General features: G+C 36.6%; 1 long non-coding RNA gene across 6 annotated transcripts in view; it reads right to left on the minus strand.

Annotated features, from left to right (window-relative positions):
* Positions 1-27,487, minus strand: part of LOC124233152 (uncharacterized) — a 118,554-nt gene that overhangs the window by 71,469 nt on the left and 19,598 nt on the right. For 5 of the 6 annotated variants that reach the window (XR_006886990.1, XR_006886986.1, XR_006886989.1 and 2 more), the window contains 2 exons: positions 12,878-12,953; positions 10,867-10,960 (listed from right to left, as the gene is read on the minus strand). This is a non-coding gene — a long non-coding RNA (uncharacterized LOC124233152). The remainder of the gene's footprint in view (positions 1-10,866; positions 10,961-12,877; positions 12,954-27,487) is intronic. The other variant, XR_006886987.1, reaches the window with a different exon arrangement.

The raw sequence follows: 27,487 nt of genomic DNA on the forward strand, positions 1-27,487 counted from the left end.
CATGTGTGATCTTTATGTCCACCTCATAACTATATCTCCCAAGAAGGTCTAGAAGGCAGTCCTGTCCCTAAGGTATTGGTAAACACATTAATGAGGGCAGCACCTCTATCTTTGAAAAGTCCTGTGGTTGCTCTCCTGTGTAGGCCACAAAGCCCATGAGTGATGCCACCATGCGACATCACACGACCATGTGGTCTGGGCTTCCTATCATGAACTGGGTGCTGTCTGACCCAACTAGCCATGTTTGAGCATATACAACAGCAATACTTTGTCAAATGGAAATGGCATATAAGACACCAAGGGCAGGCAAGTCCAGAAGGTAGAAGTTACATGAACAAAATGTTCAGAATCTGACTCCTGTTGCATTACCTCTTCTCAATCTATGCTTACAGCCTTCTGAGGAGTTCCTTATGACCAGCTAAGGAAGAAAATGCTCATGCCTAGTTTATAAATGGGTCTGTACAATATGCTGGTGCCACCTGAAAGTGGACAGCTTCTGTATTACATCCCTACACAGAGGTGGCTCTAACTGTGATGAAGGAAAATCCTCCCAGTGGGCAGAACTTTGAACAGTACATTGCCTGTTCACTTTGTCTGGAGAGACAATGAGAAGTATGGATCCATGCACAGTTGCTCTATAGATCTACACAGATCCATGGGCAGTTGTTAATGATTTGGCCACGGAAGGAAATCACGTGATTGGAAGATAGGTGACAAGGAATTCCGGGGAAGAAGCAGGTGGATGGATGTTTCAGAATGGACACAGACTTGTAGATATTTATGTCCAATGTGATTGCCCATCAAATAGCCTTCACTGCAGAAGGGAGCTCTCAATAATTAGCTGATGTGCTCTTAATCAAAATGACACTCTTTGTCAATCACCCTCTCTCCCAAGTTGCCCTAGTGCTTGCTCAATGGGTCCAGTAACAAAGTGGCCATGGTGGCAGAGTGGAGGATGTGAAGGGGCTCAACCATAGACGTCCCCTTACCGAAGTTGACTTAGCTAATGTGACTACTGAGTGCCAAGTCTGTGAATGCAGAAGCCAACACTGAGTCCTTGATATGGAATCATTTCCTGGCAGAAGAGTCAGCCACTTGGTGGTAGGTTGATTACACTGTACTTTTTCCATCATGGAGGAGGCAGAGATTTGTTCTCACTGGAACTGACACATATTCCACATATGGATATGCCTTCTCTGCTCATAATGCTCTGCCAGCACCACCATCCATAGACTCACTATAACAGTACTCCATATAACATTGCTTCTGATCATGGAACTCATTCCACACTGCTGCACTGCCAAGGAAGTGCAGCTCTGAGCTCATATTCATGGAATTAACTGATTTTACCACATATGCCACCACTCAGAAGCATCTGACCTAATTAAAAATAAAATAATGCCATTGGCAGAAAAAACTCTGAAAGGATGGGGTTCCATCTTACAGGATGTGGTATATGCTTTGAATTAGAGATTACTATATGGTACTCTCTTCCCCAAAGTCAGAATGCATGGGTCTGGGAATCAAGAGATGGAAGTGATAGTGGCTTCACTCACTATTATATCTAATAACGCACTTTCTAAACTTTGTATTCCCATCTTAACAATTTTGAGCTTCATGTCTGTGAAGTTCAGAGATTCTAGTCCCCAAGAGGATAATGATTCCATCAGGGAATACAACAGTGGTCTATTGAATTGAAAAACAAGACTTCTACCTGGTCATTTTGGTCTCCTCATGCCACTGCACCAAAAGAAGAGGGGGGTGCACTATTAGCTTGAGTGGTTGATCTCAGTTACCAAGAGGAAATTAGATTGTTGGTATATAATGAGGGAAAGCAAGACTACACAGAATCCAGGAAATTCTCTGGAGTGCCTCTTAGTACTCTCAATACACCTATTCACAATAGTAGAGGTTAACCGCAAATTACAGTAATCAAAAAAAAAAAAAAAGGCAGGAGTAATGAGGACTCAGATCCCTCAGGAAAGAAGGTTTGGGTCACTCTATTCGATAAGAACCTACTAAGGTTATGGCTGAAGACAAGGGAAATACGGAATGGGTAGTGGAAGAAGGAAGCCATAGATATCATCTAATGGTCTAGTAACAAATTAATTACAAAAAGGACTGTAATATATTTTCTGCTTGTCAGGTGTACATATTTATTTGGATACATTAGCCATTTTCTTCTCTTTCTTGCCATTACTAGAAGTTAATCTTATCAATTAGTCTTTATATAACAGTATGTTCAGTTGCGCTATGACTAAATCTGAGGAGTAATTGATATTTTCAGCTATGAAAACAATTACTATTGGGACAAGATGCCTCTACATTTGGGGGAAATGTGAGAATTCCTTGGTGTGCAAAAGTTCAAATGTGTGTAGAAGGTGCATACAGAAGCTGAGTAGCCAAAGGAGGGATATGCCAGTTATCAAATTATTACCTCTCACGTCTAAATCTACCCAGTTTTATGAACCTGGGGCTTGAATCTGTAACACTTCTCCTTTACCAGTTGGCACAATGTAGGCCTTGTCAGTAAAGAGCACTAGAGGGACACCGTAGAAAGGGCTTTTCTTCTTGCTCCTGTGGTGGTGATGGCCAGTTGGAGGCTTCCTTCAGTAGATCCAGTGATACCTACCCTTCAGAAAGTTTCAACAGCACCCCAGCAGGTCTTGCTCACACACTAGCAAGCAGTCTCCCTGTAAGACTCACCAGGATCCCAGAGGGTGACTTCCTGCTTAATAGCCTTGGCCCAAGAATTTCTCCACCACCCAGTGGGCCAAAGCCACACCCTTTCCATCAAGATCTGAATTTCAGCAATGGTGGAGTGTCTGCCAAGTTTTTTCCTTCCTTGGGTATTTCTTCTCAGCTTAGAGGTAGTGGCTGCTCCCTGCATGTCCTATGCCTATATTCTTTAGAGATCTCTTTATCCCTGTAAATAGTTAATCCCTTTTTACCAATTTAAATTTTATACTAAATTAGGGAATATTAAGAATGACTGTATGCCAATAAATTTAACTACTTGGATGAAATAGAATTACTCCTTGAAAGGCACAAACTATCACAGGTTACTCAAGGAGAAACAGATCACTTAACATTACATCTATTAAAATCATTGAATTTAGATTTAAAAATCTTCCCATAAATAAAATTCCAGGCCCAGATGGCTTCATTTGTGAATTCAACCAAATATTTAATAAAGAAATATTACAAACCCCACACAAACTCTTCCAGAAAACTGAAGAGGTGGGAACACTTTCCAACTCATTCTATGAGGCTGGCATTACCCTACAAAGAGTTCATAGTGTATAAGGCCATTTACATAAAATTCTAGCTACTGCAAACCAATCAATGGTGACAGGAAGCAGATAGGTATTTATTTGAGAATAAGGGATGTAAAAGTGATGAATTACAAGGGGCATTAGGAAACTTGGAGGTCGATTGTGCATGAGGTTTCACGGTTCCATATTTACATCAAAACTCAAACTGTATCCTTTAAATATAGGTACTTTAAATATGCTTTAAAGGGCCAGCCCAAGGGCATAGCAGTTAAGTTCACGCACTACGCTTTGGTGGCCCAGGGTTCGCTGGTTTGGATCCTGGGTGGGGACATATGCACTGCTTATCAAGTCATGCTGTGGCAGGCGTCCCACATATAAAACAGAGGAAGGTGGGCACAGATGTTAGCTCAAGGCCAATCTTCCTCAGCAAAAGGAGGAAGATTGGTAGCAGATGTTAGCTCAGGGCTAATCTTCCTCAAAAAAAAAAAGCTTTAATATGGGTATAAAATATACCTTAAACATACAATAAAGCTGTAAAAGAGTTAAGGTAATTTATCACATTAGTCAAATAAAAGAAGAGTGATTAAGAACACGTGTGTGGTGATAGATTATAATTAGCTTCTGGGTGGTGAACATGATGTAATCTACACAGGAATCAAAATATAATGATGTATACCTAAAAAAAATTTTTAAAAAATCATATGACTATTTTGATAGGCATAGAAAAAAGCATTTGATAAAATAAAAAACCTATTCATGATAAAACTCTCAGCAAAGACTAGAAGGGTACTTCCTTAATCTGTTAAAGGATATTAAGAAAAAATCTACACAGTTGATATACTTAATGATGAAATATTGAGCTTTCTTTTCTTGAGGTCAGAAATAAGACAAGGATGAGCACTCTCACCACTTCTATCCAACAAATATACTGCAGATTCTAGCCAGTGCAAGGCAGCAAGAAAAAAGAAACAAAAGGTATAAAGATTGCATAAAAAGAAGCATAACTGTCATTTTCAAAGATGACAAGACATTAGATTCTTTAGGACTATTTACACACCCAACTATCATAACTAAGTGAATTCATCAAAACCATTACACCTAAAATCTGTATAAAAATAATATTATTTACATATACAAGCAGTTAGTATTTGAAAATGAATTTTTAAAATGCCATTAAGAATATCATCCAAAAACACAAAAATATTTATTTTGAAAAAGCTAATGAAAGATACGCGAGACTACAACACTAAGACTACAAAATAGATATTGCAGAAAGAAATTTAAGAAGACATGAATAAATGAAGGTATATAACATGTTCATGAATTGGAAGTTTTCTGAAAGTTGAACAAGCTGATTCCAAAATTTATCTTAGACAAAATGGAAAAGCAGATAGACTAGTCCATGCAGCAGCTGAAGCTCTGCTTGAAATAATCTCAATTACTGACTGGATCAAGTAATCTATGATTACTAGTGCCTCTAACCATCTGCCAAAAGTTTATGTGAATCCTCTCTAAAGGAAGATAATACTGTCGATAACCTTAAAATCTCTTTACAGTTTTCATACACAATGTCTTAACACATTAAAAAAATAAGTACCTATGTATGTAATGTACTCAAGACAATCCGATAAAAGCCAAACAGATGTTTTTCACAGAAATACCTATTCTAAAATTCATATGAAATTTCAAGGGACACTGAATAGACAAAACAATCAAGAAGGAGAACAAAGTTGGAGGACTAACACTTCCCAAGTTCAAAACTTACTACAAAGCTACAGTAATCAAAACAACGTGGTACTGGCATAAAGACAAACAGACCAATGAGACAAAATAGAGAGGCCAGAAATAAATCTTCACATATATGGTTAATTCAACAAGGGTGCCAAGACCATTCAATGGAGAAAGAGCAGTCTTTTCTATAAATGGTACTGGGAAAACTGGATATTCACATGCAAAAGACCTTACCTTAATACCATTTACAAAAATTAACTCAAAATACATCAAAGCCCTAAACATAAGAGCTAAAACTATAAAACTCTTAGAAAAAAACCTAGGGGAAAAGTTTCATGAGAGGATTTAGCAGCGGTTTCTTGGATATGACACCAAAGCACAAAGCAACAAAAGAAAAATTAGACAAATTGAACTTGACCAACATTAAAAGCTTTTCTGTGTCAAATGACACTATCAACAGAGTAAAAAGGCAATCCACAGGATGGGAGAAAATATTTGTAAACCACATATCTGAAAAGGGATTAATACTCAGGATCTATAGAAAACTAAAACTCAACAATAACAAATAAAAAGCAAACCAATTCAAAAACAGGCAAAGGACTTGAATAGACATTTCTTCACAGAAGATATAAAAATGGCCAATAAGCACATGAAAAGATGCTCAATATCACTAATCATTAGGGAAATGCAAATCAAAACCATAGTGAGATACTACTTCACGCCCATTAAGCTATTGTCAAAAAAACAGAAAACAAGAAGCATTTGCAAGGATGTTGAAAAATTGGAACTTCTGTGCATTGTTGGCAGGAATGTAAAATGGTGCAGCCACCATGAAAACAGTATGGCGGTGCCTCAAACAATTAAACATAGAATTACCATATGATCCAGTAATTCCACTTCTACATACACAAAAGAGTTAAAACAGGATCTTGAAGAGATATTTGTACATCCATGTTCATAGCAGCATTGTTGAGAATAGTCAAAAGGAGAAACAACCCAAACGTCTCTCCACGGGACAAATGGATAAACAAAATATGCTAGATACATACAATGGAATATCATTCAGCTTTAAAAAGGAAGGAAATTCTACAACATGGATGAACCCTGAAGACATTATGCTAAGTAAAATAAGCCAGACGCACAAGATAAGTATTGTATAATTCCACTTATATGAGGTTCCTAGGATAGTCAAATTCAAAGAGACAGAAAGTAGAACAATGGTTATTGGGGCTGGAGGCAGGAGAAATGAAGAGTTATTGTTTAATGGGTACAATTTCAGTTTAGGATGAAGAAAAAGTTCTAGAGATGGATAGCAGTGATGGTTGCACAACAATGCGAATATACTTAATGTCACTGAACACTTCAAAATGGTTAAAATGGTAAATTTTATGTTGCATATATTTTACTAGAATAAAAGATCATTCAGGGGCTGGCCTGGTGGCGCAGCGGTTAAATTTGGCCATTCTGCTTCGGAGGCCTGGGGTTCGCTGGTTCAGATCCCAGATGCGGACAAGGTGCCGCTTGGCAAGCCATGCTGTGGCAGGCATCCCACATATAAAGTAGAGGAAGATGGGCACAGATGTTAGCTCAGGGCCAGTTTTCCTCAGTAAAAAAAAAGAGGAGGATTGGCAGATTAGCTCAGGGCTAATCTTCCTAAAAAAAAAAATCATTCAAAAAATACTATAATTCATATAAACCTTTAAAATGAGTGTTATAGTGAATAAGAATCATACTTTCATGAAGCGAAATTCACTACTTCAGTTAATCAATAGTATGTAAAATATATATTTATACTGCCACTTACACTGCTTCATTTTCTTTTTTATATGAAATATATTGAAAACCACAGAAAAGGTAAAAAAACTCAATCACTGCATAAAAGTTATTTACTGACATCATAGGGCTAAGATAACATAGTATATCTTATTAAAAAATTTGAAATTTGAGTTTTCTGTAATCACTTGTATGGAGATATAAATTGTTTCTTCCTTAACTCATTACACTTATTCATTTATTTACTTTGCTAGGCACAAGAAGCAGAAAGACAGCAAATCTCTGCCCTCAAGGCATTCACAATTTTGAGGAAGACCGTAAATAAACAAAATATTAATCAGGCATAATAGAGATATGCCTGAAATGATCAAAGTATGACAGGCGTACAAAAGAAAGAGCCCCTAAAACTGCCTCATCAGAATAAAGAAGTCTCCACAGAAGAGGTGATAAATTAGCTCACTTCAAAGACAAACATGGAAAGTCATTTTAGGCAGGGGAACTAGCATATGCCAAAGCATGGAGTCAGCCTTAGCAATGTTTGGGAAGCTGCACATAGAGCAGGATGTTTAGAACTCAAGATATGTATGAAGAAGCTATAGGAGAGGATGTCAAATAGAACAGACTGATACGATGAAGAGCCTTGAATGTCAGGCAAGGAAATTTGGAGATATACTGTAGGACTTAGGAAATATTTTGTGAATAGAAAACATAAAGTCAGATCTACTTTTTAGAAAGATCACTAGACCAGCATTGTGAATGAGACTTGGACAGAAGAAAGGAGGATACTGCAATACTTCAGGAGGGAAATGATACTAAGAAAAGAGCAAAGAGGACAGGGCAGTAAAGATAAATTTTATAGATAATCCAGGCAGGACTTCGTGACTAATTAGATGTGACCCCAAACACACACACACACCCCCCCTTGAAACAAAAGTTTCACAAATAATACCTATACTCATTATGCACTATTTACTCTAATATTCTTTTTTCTATTCTTTTCTCTTCATTAAAGAACTGATAGACACAACTAAATTGATTTCAAGACATGTCAATAGAATGTAGGGTTGAAAAATAAAACTCAATCATTCCAATAAAGACAGAAAAGAGGAGGTCAACTAACTGTAGTGTTTATAACTTAATGAAAAATTGAAAAAAAAGAAAAATGTACCAAATACTCAACAAATGAAAGCTGATATAGCTACATTAATGTTAGATGAAATAGATTCTAAGGCAAAACCACTGCAAACTGTAAAAGACTCTAAAAGCTATGTTAAAACGAGAGACTTTATTCTATACGTGGTAGATGGGTAGGCATGAGGGCTGTCACGTTTTTTTATTTCAGCAGGAGTAGTCATGAGAATTAGGCTCCAAGAAAATTGGTTAGAAAATTATTTCTATAGACAAAGCAGGGGTTAAGAAGGTCTGAGTTAGTAATAGTAAGAACAGAGAGGACTGGAGACATGAGAGGCATACAGCAAATATAGAATTATGATTTGACAAGTGGACAGGGCGGAGATAATAGAGTCAAAAATGAGTCTGGGGTTTCTCAGTGACAAGATGGTTGGGTTGTCATTAACAGAAAAAGGGAATGCAGGACATAGTATGAGTTGGGAGGGAAAATGAGTTTATCACCTTTAGATATAGCTATTATAACCTATAGGGCTATATTTGAAAGGTTGTCTCAAAATTATTAGAAAGCAATTAGTTTATAAAATAATATATAATTTAAAATTTATCTGCCACTCAACTTCACTGAACCCTTAGTCACTATATTCCTTCCTTTTCTCTCAGTCTCCCTTTTGTCCCCTCACTTCACTTCCTTCCAGGCTGTTGACCAACTCCAGGGTACACTATTCACACTGCACAGAGAGTGCTAATCCCACAGAATCTCCTGTTATTGTGCAACATGGTGACCTTGCTTCCTTCTCTATCCATCATAAACCCACGGGGCATGGTTTCATCTACTCTAGTTACTACTCTCAAAGTTTGAAATTAGAACCAAACTAGAAGTACTCTTAAACCCAGCATGGGTTACCAGCAAAGTAGCTCATTCTCTTTCATTGGTAACTTTTTTGAAAATAACTAAAAATGCATCTATTCAAAGTACAAAAGCAGAGTGACAACCTAAGTGTTAATGGACTAAATGTTTGTGTCCCCCTCAAATTCATGTGTTGAAATCCTAACTCCAATGTGATGGTATTAGGAGGCAGGGCCTTTGGGAGGTGATTATGTCATGAGGATGGACTCCTCATGAGTAGGATTACTGCCCTTATAAAAGAGACTCCAGAGAGTTCTCTCTTCCTGCTATGTGTGGCACAACATGTCATCTATATTTTTTTATGTTTTTTTTTTTTTTAACAACCCTCTAAAAAGCAAAAGATATTCTTAGCTCAAGGGTCATAATAAACAATCTGGCCTGTGGTCTGTAATTTCCTTACATTCTGCTCTGGAAAAAGGTTCTTCTCATTCTGTCATGTGATGGCTCTGCAGTCTGATAGCTGGCCCTTTAACCAGCTCTTTCTGAAAACAAATCTGCCAGTCAAAAATTCTACCTAGGTACATCTGTAAACCAGGAAGCAGGCCACACCCAACCATGCTGGCACCCTGATCTCAGATTTCTGGCCCTTGGAACCGTGAGAAATATATTTCTGTTGTTTATAAGCCAACCAGTCTATGGTAATTTGCTAGAGCAGCCTGAACTAAGTCATTAGGTTTTTTCTCATTTCAATGATTACCCAAATTTCAGTACTCTTAAGTCTTTCTTTCAACTTATTCAGTGCAGTATAAGGCATTTAGTATACAGATAAATATTAAGTATACAGCTTGACAGACTAAGTACTCTGACTACAATGCAATTAAATTAGATATAAATATTAGAGGATAACTAAGAAAACCCCATAGGTTAAAGAAGAAACTATAATGGAAAAAATTTTAAACTGAGTACTGAACAACAGACTATAAAATTTGTAGAATGCAGCTAAAATGCATTTGGAAAATTTTAACATTAAACACTGTCTATTAGAAAAGAAGATGAAAGATTAAAGCGCTGAAAAAGTTGAGGACTCACATTACCTGACTGCACTTATTATAAAGCTACAGTTATCACCTTCCTTCTTCACTTGAGAGGAAAAATGCCCAGTCACTATTCCCCATATGAAAACTTCCAAAAACTTCTTGAGATAATTATAAGGTTATTTCTCTGCCTCTCCTCCAGACTAAATCCCAGTATCTTTTGCTTTTACTATAAATTTTATTTTCCTATCCTTTTTATTTATAAGATCTTAAATCTAGATTCTATATTTCTCATTTCAGTTAAATAAAAAAAACAATAATTCATGCACATGCTATAAAATATCTTGAGGTCTTTAGGTGTGAGCTCTGCTAAAGTCTATGGACCTCAGTGGTGGTACTATGTTGCTAATTCACACAGTATGAGGTTTAATCTATCTCCCTTAAATACTATCCAACCAAACTCACAGGAAGCCAGCTATACAAGTACGATTTTCAAGTTGTTTATTGATCATTGGCTGTAACTATACTCCCAAAGTGAATCATATTATTTTAAAACAATAGTGGCTAAGACATTCCCCTTTTCTTGTTGTTGTCACCATTAGAAAAACTTAACTCTTCATTTTCTTTTTAATATATCAAATGAAGTTTTGGTACCAACACAGTTATGTATTTATATATTCTAAACTCAAAGCAAAATATCTCATGTTGGGTTTTTTTACATTAGTGAATTCTCTAGGTATTTTGCCAGTAATATTAAACATAGACTATCTTCCCTAAATTGCTAAAATCTTAGAGAGTTCACTAAAATGGATTATTAAAAGATCTGACTAGGCTTGAAACTACCACTACCAATTTTCAAAATAAACCCTACCACTGCCAATTTTCAAAATAAACACATCATGATTTGCTACTTTGTTTTGCTTTTAAAGCATAACTTTGTTCTATATGAGAACATGGAGAAGTATTCCTTACACTTTGTCACCTTACACTCTTTCAATATTTATCACTTCTCAAAAAAGTTAGTAGATGATACCAAAAAAAAAATTACTCTCTCCCCCCAGTCCATTGCACTCACCTACAAAAGGGGCTGGGAATAGTAGGTATCACATAACAAATCCCCCCATTCAGGCAAAATGACCTGTGCCTGGCACCACAGGGCTCTTCGTGATCTAAAACACATACATAAATGAAAAGAGAAAGGTAAATTAAAGTTTTCCTAATAAAGCAAGAAAAAGGACTAAGTATCTTAGACTGAAGTAACAATTCTAAAAATTAGAATAAACAATTGTTTCTCAAAATGAAGGAATTAATCTTATTTCTTATTTGATCAGCAGGGACTTCTAACCCTTTGAAGGAAAAATTAATCTGTCCTGAGGATTTGGCCATTAATTATAATGGATTTATAACCTCTATTACAGAAATAGAGAATCTCAATAATAGGTTAAAAGAACGCAACTGGGATCTTAAACATTGGCCTTTCTCATTAGTACAGAGATTCCGCAGCTTTGCTTCGAGTTTCTCTGTCCCTGGGTGTATTTAGGTTTTTATCTTTCCTTTTACGTTCCAAATACATTAAAGTCTGAAATTACTGTGGGGAAAAAGATTTAGATAATTGAAATAATTTCTGATTTCCAAAATTATCTTTAAACATTTCTATATATAATTTTAACATCAAAAAAGTGAAAATAAAATAATCTTACAAGGCAAGGGGATTTTAGGTAACAGCTAGTAACTGTAAAGATCTATCTAAATTTCTCAAGTAAAATTAAAAGCTTAAGTCATTGCTTGATAAACAGACAAAACTTTCAGAATACTGAGAAAATAAACCTCCCTTTCTTTCTTGCTTCCTTTCTTTCCCTCCTTTCTCCATCCTTAATTCCATCTTTATCTCTGACCTTTCCTTTATGCTTCTTTATTCTTTGCCTTCACTGTCTCCCTTGGTACCTCTCCTTCCTTACAGTCTCCACCTCCCTGCTACCTGTTTTAAAGGGAAAATCCCTTTCCTTTCACTCCTGGTCACCAAAACTACTATACAGAGAAATTTAGAAATAACCATAGTAGAATTCATTGAGTCATTATACTACTGTTTATGACTAGAAGAGCAAATTGCTGAATACTTTATCTTTCGGTCTTGAAAGGGAAGTACATTCTTTAAAATTGCACATTACTGGTTCCTGATTGTTTCTGTCTAGAAAATAACCTAGAATCTTATGTGAAGAAGAAAATGGCATTACTTCAATTTGCCATTTAAAAAAATAGTACCTTAACTAAAAAAAATTATCTAGCATTTATTTGCCACTAAGGTCTCAATACCTGTCAGGTTACCACTGCTACTGAACCAGATATCACCACCATGAGAATCTGAAATTTCAAAACTTCCTTTTACTTTAGAATTGAGAAGAATCTGTTTCACCATCACATTGGAACTATAAAAGTATAAAAATGTAAAGAGAAAAACAGAACCATAAAGAATTTAAGGGGAAAAACAAAAAAAGAAAGTAAATCAACCAGAACTAATTTGTTTAGATTTTTTCTTTTTTACACAATGCCATGCTTGTTTACAAACAAATTTTAATAAGATAATGCTTACAATTTTTCAGGAACAATTTGTCTAACAAATAAAATCCCAATTAACATTACATCAGAATCACTGGCACCATCACATAGGGTTTTCCATTGAGAGTGGAGTGTAACTTTATTATAGAATGCTTTCTGTCGCTGAACTTAATGTCTTTGTTTTTAACAGGATTATAACCAGTCATGTCTCAACAGCTGGTATTTTATCAGTAAAGCATACTCATCTAACCTGAATCACTATCTCTGAATCTATTTTTATTCTGATTTCATTTACTTCTTTGTAAAGTTGATATCAGATATAGAGTAAGCTAGAATTTGCCAGTTTATAAAAACTGATGAAATATATGTCTAAAATAAAATAGCCTCATGTTACAAAAGATGGTCTTTCAAAACCAAAGTATTTCAGATTTCAGGAACAATTTTAGATGGGGAAAAATATAGTCTTGTGTTAATATGCTTTTCTTTGTTCTATTGCTATGTGGCACACATTGACAAAAGTATAAACTTACAAGAAATTACCTGTTGGCATCTTAATTTTTAAATAGTTTTATTCTTGGTCAAAAGTTGAGGGTTGAAAAACAGCACCTAAAATTAATAATTTAGGAAAAATTATTTTCTTTTGAGAGCATTATAAAATGTCAAATATTCTAACAGCAATATATTTTTAAATGATGAAAGTAATTAAGACATTTATATGCTAGTCACAAAATTCTTTGGTTAAAGCATCTTTTTTTAAGATATTTATTGCATATCAACAAAAAAACTGAATAGATAAAACTAAAAGATCAACATTAAACAGTATACACGCACTAAATATAAATCATTGCCTAAATAATGTAGTGTAATCTTAAAACTCTCTCTGGAGAAAATTCTAATAAGTTTCACTTTTAATAAATATTGTTAGTGTAGTAGTGTACTCTATGAGATTATATATGAAAGATATGAGTCAGTAAATAAAATTGAATGACCTCAACTGACTTTTTACTTTTTCATAAGGCCTATTTCTAATTTCACTTTAAATATAATCAATGACTTCTAATTCTTCAGTTTATTGAAAATGGTCAAAAACATATTATAAAAAAACTTTACCAGCAGTTAAAAGGTTTACATTTCTATAAAACCTTTAATATTTATATAAAGTACTTTTAAATTTACTGTAGATTGCACATAACATTTACCAAGCTACATAGGCCTTTTAAAAAAATGTCTGGAATCTGGCAAAGCAAAGTGGCTAATAAGATGTGCTTATGTGTGAAGTTATCTGCTACAACAGAAACAAAGGAAGTAAAAAATACATTTGAAGAGATGAAGGATTTCTACTTACATTACGATTACATGCTCTCAATTTGGTTTTCTAAAGGGGACTTACTCCCGACTTAAGCAAAAAGACTTTGTAACAAAAATGTCAATCAACAACTTCTGTTAACACAGCTGTAATATCAAAGTCTTCTCCCAAAGCCAATCATTCTTTCTTATAAAGACAAGTAACGAGAGAAATTAAACCTACCTAATTTGAAAGAATCACTGGCTCACTGTATAAGCTTCTTTTTCCAAACAAACAGGGCTTACCTCAATAAAAACCTACATATGTATAAACAATACATTCTGTTGGATATGCAGTATTTCAAAGATTTTGAATACTGCAGACTACAGCAGCTGCGCCTAGCATTTTTATAACACATCGAAATCTGATTTATATAGCTGCCACATGCAGAGTGGGCAAGGTTGAGACAAAGACCGAGGGGTGCACAGGGGTCAGGACAAGGGAACAACCTCTTTCAGTCCGCATGTCCAGAGTTGCAAACAGAGCAGAATTTTATTTTTAAAAAAAGTTGTATTAAACTGCACTCTCAAATTACTGCCCAATTTTTAAAGTTATGAAATAAATCACATCCTTTAGACTCCTTATTCATCTTTACATGTCTGAATAATTCAAGAGTGTTGTGAAAGGTTGTGGAGAAAATGAATTTTAATGTGGAGTTAGTGGAAAAGTGTTCCACGGGGTTTTTTAAAAAAGGAATTTCCTTAAAAATCACATATTTTATAAATGATTATTTGAAGTACTTATAAAACTGAAGGAAGGTAATAGTTACAACATATAACATCATGTTCAATTTGAAATGAATACAGTCACTGAACATGACTAATACTGATAGCAATATAACTACTCACAAACTACGGGTAAGCAATAATACATGCATTAAGGGAAGGTATGAGGTTTAATAATCATAAATAATTTTAAAATATTGACTAAAACTATAATATTGTTTAAACGAAGTACACACTTCTTCATCATATAATTATCTAAAGTATGTCAAGTATGTAGATGGTTATCTTTTCTAAAACCAAAACTCAGAAAAAATTATTACTTGATTGATATAAAACACTGAAACTAGTATGGTTGTTCTTTTAAGAAAATATTAAAATAAACTCATATCAGCCCATACTCTAAAAACAATTCTCTTCATCATTACATATTATCTCCCACATTCAAACACAATTTTTACATAGCTACAACCTTTACATATATACATATACACACACACACATAAACATCACGTAAGCTTACAGTGTTTGAATTTTAAAATCATATGTTTATGAAAAATCTGTAACCTTTACTTTTTTATTTGAACTATGGAACTGTGATGCTGTCTACTAACATGAAAATGACTACCAAGTTGTATGTGAGATATAATAATTTGTGATTTCATCCAGCACATTCAAGATGTATTTATTAAGAGACATGTCGTAGCAGATGGTTTGGTATTATTTTTTGCATGATGCAAATAAACTTAACCTTTGAGGCTACATGATTCTCAAGTAGAAAATCTAATGTTTTTCAAGCTAACTTTTCACTCTAAATGAAAGCCTTGTGTTTAAGAACAATTTATTTGTTCATTCATCTATCAACAAACATGTAGTAAGTGGTCTACTACCTTTAACAAATGACAAACACACAAACTAATAACTACAAAAATGTTCTAGGGTGGGGTAGTGACATCAGATCATGGCGAGTGAGTTTTCCCCTGGATATCTCCCCTACACCATACAACGAAAAAGACATGCATACTCCAACAGAGGACATCCAAACACAACACAAAAGATGCCTGAGAGACCCATGCAGCCATACAGTGGAGGGTGGAGAGGCTGGAGACCCTTTGGAGGAGGTGGAATGGGGTAAGAGAAAACTTCACTTCCTCCCCAAAAGACTGGAATCCAGGACCATGGGCAGCCTCCAAGAGGGAAGGAACGGGGGAGGGGACGTTCGTTTGTGGGAATATCAAAGATCCCAGAGGGCCCTTGCAGCCTAGGGGAAAGCCCCTACCAAGGTGAAAGCTAACGTGGGGGTGATCTCATCAAGCCAACACCCCAGAAGAACAGATGGCAAGAGCAGAGTGAGAAAACCTTGAGAGCATAAAGAAGAAAATGCCCCTTCCCCCACCTGCCCAGGTCCAGTGCATGGGATCTCAATGGAACACAAAGGGCTCAGAACATGCAGCTCTTGACCTGCACCCAGGGGCGACAAACAATAACTGTAACCGAATAATATCATGGTGCGCAAAACCAGAGCCATGCCATCTAGCACTTTCAAAAATTATATTAAATCTCCAGACCAGAGAGAAAATGACAAGTACCCAGAAAGCAGTCCTGAGGACACAGAAATATATAATCTAAATGACAGAGAATTCAAAATAGCTATCATCAAAAAACTCAACTAGTTAAAATGTAGAGAAACAATTTAAAAAGTTCAGGAGCTACTTCACAAAGGGACCGAAACTATAAATAAGACTCAGTCAGAAACATTAGAGATAAAAGACACAGTGGAAGAGATAAAACAAAATACGGATGCCCTGAATGCTTGAGCGGACATCATAGAGGAGCGAATTAGCATAATCGAGGAGAGACATGTTGAAATGCTCCAGATAGAGGAGGAGAGAGAACTAAGACTAAAAAGAAATGGAGAAAGTCTCCGAGAAATATCCGACTCAATTAGGAAATGGAACATAAGAATTATAGGTATTCCAGAGGGAGAAGAGAAGGAGAATGGAGCAGAAAGCTTGCTCAGAGAAATTATAGCAGAGAACTTCCCAAACCTAGGAAAGGAGATGGAAATCCATGTGGAAGACTCTACCAGATCTCCTAAATATGTCAATGTAAAAAGACCTACTGCAAGGCATATAGTAGTGAAGCTGGCAAAAATAAATGACAAGGAAAAAATACTGAGGGCAACAAGGCAGAAGAAAATAACCTGCAAAGGAACCCTGATCAGGCTTTCACTGGATTTCTCTGCACAAAGCTTACAGGCGAGGAGAGACTGGAATGCCATATTCAAATAATTGAAGGACCAAAACTTTCAGCCAAGAATACTCTATCCAGTGAAAATAGCCTTCAGATATGATGGAGAAATAAAAAATTTCCTAGATAAAAAAAAGCTAAGGGAATTCATAGCCACAGGGCCCACTGGACTCCACAAGAGATCGTGAAGAAGGCCCTCATACTTGAAAAAAAAATAATAAAAGGGAGAAAGGGGTTACAAGCACAGAGTAAGGAGATAAATAGGTATGCAAGATCAGAAAACTGTAGCTATAGATTAGAACAGGTTAGCAAATACTCAAGAATAGCATTCAAGATAAAGGGAAGGAAAGCACCAAAAACAAAGATAATCCTGTCATTTTAATCACAAACTCACAACACAACATGGAATAAGGTAAGAGAAAAACAACTTAGGAGGGGAAGAGGAAAGGAAATAAGAGGCCATCAGAAAATGGACTATTTATGAGATATTTTTTTTTTTGAGGAAGATTAGCCCTGAGCTAACATCCACTGCCAATCCTTTTTGCTGAGGAAGACTGGCCCTGAGCTAACATCTGTGCCCATCGTCCTCTACTTTATATGTGAGACTCCTACCACAGCACGTCTTGACAAGCAGTGCACAGGTCCATACCCAGGATTCGAACCAGCAAACCCCAGGCTGCAAGAGCCGAATGTGTGAACTTAATGGCTGCATCACCGGGTGGGACCACTTATCTACCAGATTTTTGAATAAAAAACTCATGGTAACCACTAAACAAAAAAGCAAAACAGAGACACAAATAATAACCAAGAAGAAAACAAAGAAACATAACATTAAAACGTACATAACTCAATTGGTAGACCAAAATACATATGACAAGAAACAAAGGAAATGCAGGAGAACCAGAAAAAGTGATAAAATGGCAGCATTGAAACCTCATATATTGATAATCACCATAAGTGTAAATGGATTGATTCTCCAATAAAAAGACACTGAGTGGCAAGATGGATTAAAGAACAAGACCCAACAACATGCTGCCTCCAGGGAACACATCTCAGCTCCAATGACAAACACAAGCTCAGAGTGAAGGGATGGAAGATGATACTCCAAGCTCATGGCAAACAAAACAAGCAAGGCCTTGCAATACTATTAGACAAAGTAGACTTCAAGATAAGGCAGGCAAAGAGAGACACAGAGGGGCAGTATATAATGATCAAAGGGACATTCCACCAAGAAGACATAACACTTATAAACATCTATGTACCCAACACAGGAGCAGCAAAGTGCATAAACCCATGATTAACACACCTAAAAGAAGATATTAACAATAACACAATGATAGTAGGGGACCTCAACACCCCACTCACATCAATGGATAGATCATCCAGACAGAAAGTCAACAAGGAAACAGTGGAATTAATGAAAAGTTAGACCAGATGGACCTAATAGATATATATAGAACATTCCATCCAAAAACAGCAGAATACATATTCTTCTCCAGTGTGCATGGAACATTCTAAAGGATAGACCATATGTTGGGAAACAAGGTAAGCCTCAACAAATTTAGGAGGTTGAAATAATAGCATCTTTTCTGATCATAATGCTATAAAGATAGAAAATTATAAGAAAAAAGCTGAGAAAGGGACAAAGATGTGGAGGCTAACCAATGGATCATTGAAGAAATTAAAAGAGAAATCACAAAATATCTGGAGACGAATGAAAATGAAAACATACCATACCAGGTCATATGGGATGAAGCAAAAGCCATATAAAGAGGAAAATTCATTGCAATGCAGGCTCACCTTAACAAACAAGAAAAATCTGAAATAAGTAATCTCAAACTACACCTAACTGAATTAGAAACAGAGAAACAAACAAAGCCCAAAGTCAGCAGAAGGAGAGAAATAACAAAAGAGCAGAAATAAATGCAATTGAAACAAAATAGGCAGCAGAAAGGATCAATGAAACAAAGAGCCGGTTCTTTGAGAAGATAAACAAAATGGCCAAACTCCTAGCTGGACTTACAAAGAAAAAAAGAGAGAAAGCTCAGATAAAGTTAGAAATGAAGGAGGAGAAATAACAACAGATACCACAGAAATACAATGGATTATAAGAGAATACTATGAAAAGCTATATGCCAACAAAATGGACAATCTGGAGGAAACAGATAAATTCTTAGACTCTTACAACCTCCAAAGCTGAAGAAGAAATACAGAATCTTAATAGACTAACCACAAGTAAAGAGATTGAAATAGTAATCAAAAGCATCCCAAAGAATAAAAGCCCAGGACCAGACAGCTTCCTGAAGAATTCTACCAAAGTTTCAAAGAGGATTTAATACCTATCCTTCTCAAGCTATTCAAAAAAATTAGGGAAGATGGAACACTTCCTAACACATTCTTCGAGGCCAACATCACTCTGATACCAAAGCCTGAGAAGAACAACACGAAAAAGGAAAACCACAGGCCAACAGCACTGATGAATACAGATGCAAAAATCCTAAACAAAATATTGGCCACCTGAATACAGCAATACATCAAAAAGATCATACACCATGATAAAGTGGGATTTATACCAGGGACACAGGGATGGTTCAACATATGAAAACCAAGCAATGTGATACACCATATTAACAAAATGAGGAATAAAAACCACAGGATCATCTCAATAGATGCAGAGAAGGCATTTGACAAGATCCAACAGCCATTTATGATAAAATCTCTGAACAAAATGGAGATAGAAAGAAAGTACCTCAACATAATAAAGACCATATATGACAAACCCACAGCCAACATCATACTCAATGGGCAAAAACTGAGCGTCATCCCCCTGAAAACAGGAATGAGACAAGGATGCCCTCTATCACCACTCTTATTCAACACAGTACTGGAGGTTTTGGAGAGAGCAATTAGGCAAGAGAAAGGAATAAAAGGACTTCAAATAAGGAGGGAAGAAGTGAAACTCTCAATGTTTGCAGACGACATGATCTTATATATAGAAAAGCCCAAAGAATCCACTGGAAAACCTTTAGAAATAATCAACAACTACAGCAAAGTTGCAGGGTATAAAATCAATTTACATAAATCAGTGGTATTTGTATATTCTAATAATGAACTAACAGAAAAAGAACTCAAGAACACAATACCATTCACAATCACAATAAAATGAACAAAATACCTTGGGGTGAATTTAACTAAGGAAATGAAAGACCTATACAATGAAAACTACAAGTCTTTCCTGAAAGAAATGGATGACGACATAAAGAGATGCAAAGACATTCCATGCACATGGATTGGAAGAATAAACATAGTTAAAATGTCCATTCTACCTAAAGCAATCTACAGATTCAACACCATCCCAATCAGAATCTCAATGACATTCTTTACAGAAATAGAACAAAGAATCCTGAGATTCATATGGGGCAACGAAAGACCCCGAAATGCCAAAGCAATCCTGAGGAAAAAGAACACAGCTGGAGGCATCACAATCCCTGACTTTAAAACATACTACAAAGCTACAGTAATCAAAACAGCATGATACAGGTACAAAACAGGTGCACAGATCAATGGAACAGAATTGAAAGCCTAGAAAGAAAACCACACATCTATGGAGAGCTAATCTTCAACAAAGGAGCTGAGGGCCTACAATGGAGAAAGGAAAGTCTTTTCAACAAATGGTGCTGGGAAAACTGGAAAGCCACATGTCAAATAATGAAAATTGACCATTCTTTTTCACCATTCACAAAAATAAACTCAGAATGGATCAAAGACCTAAAGGTAAGACCTGAAACCATAAGGCTTCTAGAAGAAAATATAGGCAGTACACTATTTGATGTCAGTATTAAAAGGATCTTTTCGGACACCATGTCTTCTCAGACAAGGGAAACAACAGAAAGAATAAACGGGACTTCATCAGACTAAAGAGCTTCTTCAAGGCAAAGGAAAATAGGATTGAAAGAAAAAAACAACCCACTAATTGGGAAAAAATATTTGCAAGTCATATATCTGACAAAGGCTTAATATCCATAATATATAAAGAACTCACAGAACTCAACAACAAAAAATCAAAGAACCCGATCGAAAAATGGGAAGGGGACATAAAGAGACATTTCTCCAAAGAAGATATACAATGGCCAATAGGCACATGAAAAGATGTTCATCATCACTGATCATCAAGGAAATGCAAATCAAAACTACACTAAGATATCACTTTACACCCCTTAGAACAGCGAAAATAACCAAAAGAAAAATTTTAAAAAAGGGGCCAGCCCCGAGGCCTAGTGGTTAAGTTCGCGCACTCTGCTTCGGCAGCCCAGGGTTTCACAAGTTCAAATCCTGGGTGTGGACATGGCACTGCTCATCAAGCCTTGCTGCGGCGGCATCCACATGCCACAACTAGAAGGACTCACAACTAAAAATATACAACCATGTACCCGAGGGGCTTTGGGAGAACAAAGAGAAAAACATTTTAAAAAAATAGCCAAAAGAAACGTAACAAATGTTGGAGAGGTTGTGGAGAAAACGGAACCCTCATACACTACTGGTGGGAATGCAAACTGGTGCAGCCAATATGGAAAACAGTATGGAGATTCCTCAAAAAATTAAAACTCAAAATACCATATGACCCAGCCATCTCACTACTGGGTATCCATCCAAAGAGCGTAAAATCAGCAATTCCAAAAGTCCCAGGCACCCAATGTCCACTGCAGCATTATTTACAATAGACAAGACATGGAAGAAACTTAAGCGCCCATCTACTGATGATTGGATAAAGAAGATATAGTATATATATACAATGGAATACTACTCAGCCATAAAAAAGAATAAAACTGTCCCATTCACAACAACATGGATGGACCTTGAGGGTATTACGTTAAGTGAAACAAGCCAGTTAGAGAAAGACAATCTCTGTGTGACTCCAATCACACGTTGAAGATAATCATGTACACAAAGAGAACAGATTAGTGGCTTCCAGGGGAAAGGGGGCTTTGGGGTGGGCACAAAGGGTGAAGGGGTACACCCACAACACGACTGGCAAGCAATAATGTACAACTGATATTTCACAAAGTTGTAAACTATCATAATCTCAATACAAATTTTTTTAAAACATGGGCAGAGGATATGAACAGACATCTTTTCAAAGAAGATATACAGATGGCCAATAAACACATGAAAAGATGTTCAACATCACTAATCATCAGGGAAATGCAAATGAAAACTACACTAAGATACCACCCAACACCTCTTAAAATGGCTATAAACAGTAACACTAACAATAACAAATGTTGAGGTGACGTCAGCATCACAGGTGGAGTGAGCTCTCCTGGAACTCTCGCCTCCACAGTACAACCAAAAGGAGCAACCACATTCCAACAAAAAATATCCCAGTAGCACAGGAATCCTCAGAGACCCACAGCAGCCAAATGACGGAGGGTGGAGAGGCTGGAGTCCCCCTAGGAGGAGCTGCAATGGGGTAAGAGAGAACTTCACTCTCTCCTCTAGAGACTGGGAACACTGCCGCAGGAGGTCTGAGAGGGAAGGAGCTGGGGAGGGGTTGCAAGTCCAGGGGATCATCCCCGACTCCCACTGCCCGTGCAGCCAAGACAGAAGCCCTCTAATGATGTGAAAGCTTTCCCGTGGGGGGACCCCATCAAGCCAAGCCCCCAGGAAACCAGAGAGCAGGACCTGATCAGGAAACTGGGTCTACACGGGAAAGAAAGTGCCCCTCCTGCCCCAACACGTGCTGTGCGCCACCATCAGGGCTGAAGGCGGAGGGCTCAGAATACGCAGCTCTCAACCGCCATCTAGTGGCTACAGGGTGTAACTGCAACCAAATAATAGCACTATGCGCAAAAACCAATCCCCTACCATCCAGCAATTTACAAAAGCTCCAGACCAGAAGGAAAACAATAAAAACACAGAATAATGTCCTGAGGAATTGGAAATAGGTAAAGCAAGCGACAATGAATTCAGAATAGCTATCATCAAAAAACTCAATGAGGTAAAAGGAAATATAGAGAAACAAGTCAACGAGTTCTGGAGTTATTTCACAAAAGAGACTGAAGCTATAAAGAAGAATCAATCAGAAATACTAGAGATGAAAAATACAATGGATCAGATAAAACAGAATATGGATTCCCTGAATGCCCGTGTGGACACCATAGAGGAGAAAACTAGCATAATCGAAGATAGACAGGTTGAATGGCTCCAGACAGAGGAAGAGAACTAAGACTTAAAAAAACTGAAGAAAATCTCCGAGAAATTGCCAACTCAATGAGAAAATGCAACTTAAGAATCATCGGTATTCCCGAGGGCATGGAAAAGGAAAATGGAGCAGAAAGTGTGCTCAAAGAAATAATAGAAGAGAACTTCCCAAATCTAGGGTTCGAGAGAGAAATGTGTGTGGAGGACGCTTTCAGATCTCCTAGATTTGTCAATATAAAAAGAGCTACTGCAAGGCATATAGTAGCAAAAATGGCAAAAATAAATGACAAAGAAAGAATACTCAGGGCAGCAAGGCAGAAGAAAATAACCTAGAAGGAACCCCTATCAGACTTTCAGCGGATTTCTCTACAGGAACTTTACAAGCTAGGAGAGACTGGAGTGACATATTCCAAACTTTAAAGGATAAAAATCTTTAGCCAAGAATACTCTATCCAGCAAAAATATCCTTCAGATATGAGGGAGAAATTAAATCTTTTCCAGAAAAACAAAACCTAAGGGACTTTGTAGCCACGAGACCCCCACTACAAGAAATCCTCTAGAAGGCTCTCATACCTGAAAAAAGAAAAAAAGGGAGAAAGGGGTCACAAAACACAGAGTAAGGAGACAAATAGATAGAATCAGAATAGAATAGCAAATACCCAACTAGGATAAAGCATTAGGATAAAGGGAAGGAAATCACCAAAGCAAAGACAATCTCATCACTCTAACCACAAACTCACAACACAAGTTGGAATAAGAGATGAAAATAATAATTTAGGAGGGGAGGAGGAAAGGGACTGAAACACTTTAGGCTAAGGAAATAAGAGGCCATTAGAAACTGGACTATGTTATGCTTTAGTGCAAAGTTCAGGGTAGCCACTAAACTAAAAAACAGAAGAGAGACACAAAAAATAAATAAGGAGAAAGCTAAGAAACCCAGCATAAGAAATTGCAGAAGTCAATGGGTAGGCTAAAACACACAGGATGAGAAACAAAGAAAATGCAGGAAAACTGGAAAACAAGCAACAGAATGACAGGATTAAGCCCTCATGCATCAATAATCACCTCAATGTAAATAGATTGAACTCTTCAATAAAAAGACACAGAGTAGCAAGATGGATTAAAGAACAAGATCCAACAATTTGTTGCCTCCAGGAAACACACCTCAGCTCCAAGGACAAATAGAGGCTCAGAGTGAAGGGGTGGACGACAATACTCTAACATAACGGCAAACAAAAGAAAGCAGATGTTGCAATACTTAAGACAAAGCAGATGTCAACATAAGGCAGGTAAAGAGAGACATAGACGGCCAATATATAATGATCAAAGGGACACTTCATCAAGAAGAAATAATGCTTATAAATATCTATGCACCCAACACAGGAGCACCAAAGTTCATAAAGCAACTATTAACAAACCTAAAAGAAGATATCAAAAATAACACAATAATAGTAGGGGACCTCAACACCCCATTCACATGAGTGGACAGATCATCCAGACAGAAAATCAAGAAGGAAACAGCAGAGCTCAACAAAAAGCTAAACAGTTGGACTTAATAGACATAAATAGAACACTCCATCCAAAAACAGCAGAATACACATTCTCAAGTGTGCATGGAACATTCTCAAGGATAGACCATATGTTCGGAAACAAGGAAGCCTCTATAAATTTTTAAAAAAATTGAAATAATAGCAAGCATCTTCTCCAATCATAATGCTATGAAGCTAGAAATTAATTACAAGAAAAAAGCTGAGAAAGGGATAAAGATGTGGAGACTAAACAATATGCTTTTGAAGAAGGAATGGATCATTGAAGAAATCACAAAATATCTAGAGACAAATGAAAATGATAACATGCCATACCATCTCATATCGGATACAGCAAAAGCTGTATTAAGAGGAAAATTCATCGCAATACAGGCACATCTTGACAAACAAGAAAAAATCCCAAATAAGCAATCTCAAACTACACCTAACTGAATTAGAGAAAGAAGAACAAACAAAGCCCAAAGTCAGCAGAACAAGACAAATAATAAAAATCAGAGCAGAAATAAATGCTACTGAAACAAAAAAGGCAGTAGAAAGGATCAATGACACAAAGAGCTGGTTCTTTGAGAAGATAAATAATATTGACAAACCCCTAGCCAGACTTACACAGAAAAAAAGAGAAAAAGCTCAAATAAACAAATTCAGAAATGAAATAGGAGAAATAACAACAGACTCCACAGAAATACAACAGTTTATAAGAGAATATTATGAAAAACTATACGCCAACAAAATGGATATCCTAGAGGAAATGGATAAATTCTTGGAGTCCTACAATCTCCCAAAGCTGACTCAAGAAGAAGCAGACAATTTGAACAGACCAATCACAAGGAAAAAGATTCAAACAGCCATCAAAAGCATCCCAAAGAATAAAACCCCAGGACCAGATGGCTTTCCTGGGGAATTCTACCAAACTTTCAAAGAGGATTTAAGACCTATCCTTCTCAAGCTATTCCAAAAAATTAGGGAGGATGGAACACTTCCTAACACCTTCTACAAGGCCAACATCATGCTGATACTAAAGCCTGACAAGGATAGCATGAAAAGAGAGAACTACAGGCCAACATTGCTGATGAACATAGATGCAAAAATTCTAAACAAAATTTTGGTAACCCTAATTCAGCAATCCATCACAAGGATCATACATCATAATCAAGTGGGATTCATACCAGGGACACAGGGATGGTTCAACATCCGCAAATCAATCAACGTGATACACCACATCAAGAAATTGAGGAATAAAAACCACATGATCATCTCAATAGATGCATAGAAAGCATTTGACAAGATCCAACAGCCATTTATGATAAAAACTCTGAACAAAATGGGGATAGAAGGGAACTACCTAACATAATAAAGGCCATATATGACAAACCCACAGCCAACATCACACTCAATGGGCAAAAACTGAGCGCCATCCCCCTGAGAACAAGAGCAAGACAAGGATGCCCTCTATCATCACTCTTATTCAACACAGTACTGGAGGTTTTGGACAGAGCAATTAGGCAAGAAAAAGGAATCCAAATAGGGAGCGAAGAAGTGAAACTCTCTTTGTTGGCAGACGACATGATCTTATATATAGCAAATCCCAAAGAATCCATTGGAAAACTTTTAGAAATAATCAACAACTACAGCAAAGTTGCAGGGTATGAAATCAATTTACATAAATCAGTAGCATTTCTATACTCTAATAACGAACTAACAGAAAAAGAACTCAAGAACACAATACCATTCACAATCATAACAAAAAGAATAAAATACCTTGGGGTGAATTTAACTAAGGAAGTGAAAGACCTATACAATGAAAACTACAAGGTCTTTCTGGAAGAAATGGATGATGACATAAAGAGATGGAAAGAGATTCCATGCACATGGATTGGAAGAATAAACATAGTTAAAATGTCCATTCTACCTAAAGCAATCTACAGATTCAATGCAATCCCAATGAGAATCTCAATAACATTCTTTACAGAAATAGAACAAAGAATCCTAAAATTCATATGGGGCAACAAAAGACCCCGAATTGCTAAAGCAATCTTGAGAAAAAAGAACACAGCTGGAGGCATCACAATCCCTGACTTCAAAACATACTACAAAGCTACAGTAATCAAACAGCATGGTACTGGTACAAAAACAGGTGCACAGAACAATGGAATGGAATTGAAAGCTTAACCCATCGTCGGATATATGACTTGCAAATATTTTGTCCCAATTAGTGGGATTTTTTTTTTTGTTTCAATGCTGTTTTCCTTTGCCTTTGTCTTTGATCCATTTTGAGTTTAGAGTGACAAAAATAACCAAAACAAAAAGTAACAAATGTTGGAAAGGTTGTGGAGAAAAATGAACCCTCATACACTACTGGTGGGAATGCAAACTGGTGCAGCCAATATGGAAAACAGTATGGAGATTCCTCAAAAAATTAAAACTCAAAATACCATATGACCCAGCCATCTCACTACTGGGTATCTATCCAAAGAGCTTGAAGTCAGCAATTCCAAAAGTCCCATGTCCCCTATGTTCATTGCAGCATTATTTACAATAGCCAAGACATAGAAGCAACTTAAGTGCCCCTCAACTGATGACTGGATAAAGAAGATGTGGTATATATATACAATGGAATACTACTCAGCCATAGAAAAGAATAAAATCGTCCCATTTGCAACAACATGGATGGACCTGGAGGGAATTATGTTAAGTGAAATAAGCCAGATAGAAAAGGACAATCTCTGTATGACTCCACTCACATGAGGAATTTAAACATGTAGACAAAGAGAACAGATTAGTGGCTACCAGGGGAAATGTGGGGTGGGGGGTGGGCACAAAGGGTGAAGGGGTGCATCTACAACATGACTGACAAACAATAATGTACAAGTGAAATTTCACAAGATTGTAAACTATCACTAACTCAATAAAAATTAACTTAAAAAAATAACAAATGTTGGAGAGAGTGTGGAGAAAAGGGAACCCCCATACACTGCTTGGGAATGCAAACTGGTGCAGCCAATATGGAAAACATTATTGAGATTCCTCAAAAAACTAAAAATAGAACTACCATTTGACCCAGCTATCCCACTACTG

This window comes from Equus quagga, unplaced genomic scaffold (genome assembly GCF_021613505.1).
Source record: "Equus quagga isolate Etosha38 unplaced genomic scaffold, UCLA_HA_Equagga_1.0 154_RagTag, whole genome shotgun sequence".
NCBI lineage: Eukaryota > Metazoa > Chordata > Mammalia > Perissodactyla > Equidae > Equus > Equus quagga.